The sequence below is a fragment of the Hyla sarda genome, chromosome 4, assembly GCF_029499605.1.
Source record: "Hyla sarda isolate aHylSar1 chromosome 4, aHylSar1.hap1, whole genome shotgun sequence".
Taxonomy (NCBI): domain Eukaryota; kingdom Metazoa; phylum Chordata; class Amphibia; order Anura; family Hylidae; genus Hyla; species Hyla sarda.
Genome location: NC_079192.1, coordinates 22,282,640 through 22,283,601, shown reverse-complemented (window position 1 = coordinate 22,283,601; position 962 = coordinate 22,282,640). Strand labels below are relative to the sequence as shown.

At 33.2% G+C, this 962-nt stretch overlaps 1 non-coding gene across 1 annotated transcript; it reads right to left on the bottom strand.

Moving 5' to 3' along the window:
- Nucleotides 1-497: 497 nt before the first annotated feature.
- TRNAW-CCA (transfer RNA tryptophan (anticodon CCA)) lies at nt 498-569 on the bottom strand. Its single transcript has one exon. It is a non-coding gene; the product is annotated as a tRNA-Trp (tRNA).
- Between the last annotated feature and the right edge of the window lie 393 nt (nt 570-962).

Here is a 962-nt window from a genome sequence, read left to right as displayed (position 1 = left end):
ACCGAAATATGCACTGCGTAGAAACGGAAGCCCCCAAAAGTTACAAAATGGCGTTTTTTTTCGATTTTGTCGCACAATGATTTTTTTTTCCGTTTCGACGTGCATTTTTGGTTAAAATGACTAATGTCACTGCAAAGTAGAATTGGCGACGCAAAAAATAAGCCATAATATGGATTTTTTGGTGGAAAATTGAAAGGGTTATGATTTTTTAAAGGTAAGGAGGAAAAAACGAAAGTGCAAAAACGGAAAAACCCTGAGTCCTTAAGGGGTTAACTAAATCTAAAATTGCCCTTTTCTGATCCATATAACTTTTTTATGTTTCTATATACAGTGCTGTAATAGGGCTCGTTATTTGCAACGTGAGTACTCAGTTCTGTTTTTGTTTTGATGGGACTTTTTATTGCCTTTTGTTCATGTTGTACATGTTGTACATTTATGCCTTAACATCAATGACGTAAATTTACACCTGATGTCCTTAATAGATTAAAAAAAATTATTGACCCCGACGTGATTTGAACACGCAACCTTCTGATCTGGAGTCAGACGCGCTACCGTTGCGCCACGAGGTCTTTTGGCATAGTTGACCCACAGTGGTAGCTATGCCTCTTAATTTGTTAGAGCAATCATATTTATGACTATATAGACATAATGTATCAACAAACAAAAAAAGCAAAAATGTTTATGGAAAAAAAAAAAAGTGGGAGTAATCAGGATTTGAACCCTGGATCTCTTGCACCTAAAGCATAAATCAAACCTCTACACCAACAAGCACCATGACTAACCTGATTTTGTTTTCATGTGGCGGATGCAACAAAATTAAGCCATAAAAAATTTCTTAAAAAAAAATATATATATATATTAGAGAATATGAGAGATATAATATATATGAGAAAAAAATTATATATAATTTTACAGAAATTACAGTAATTAACATTTAAATAACCTTCCTTTTCCCATTTTTC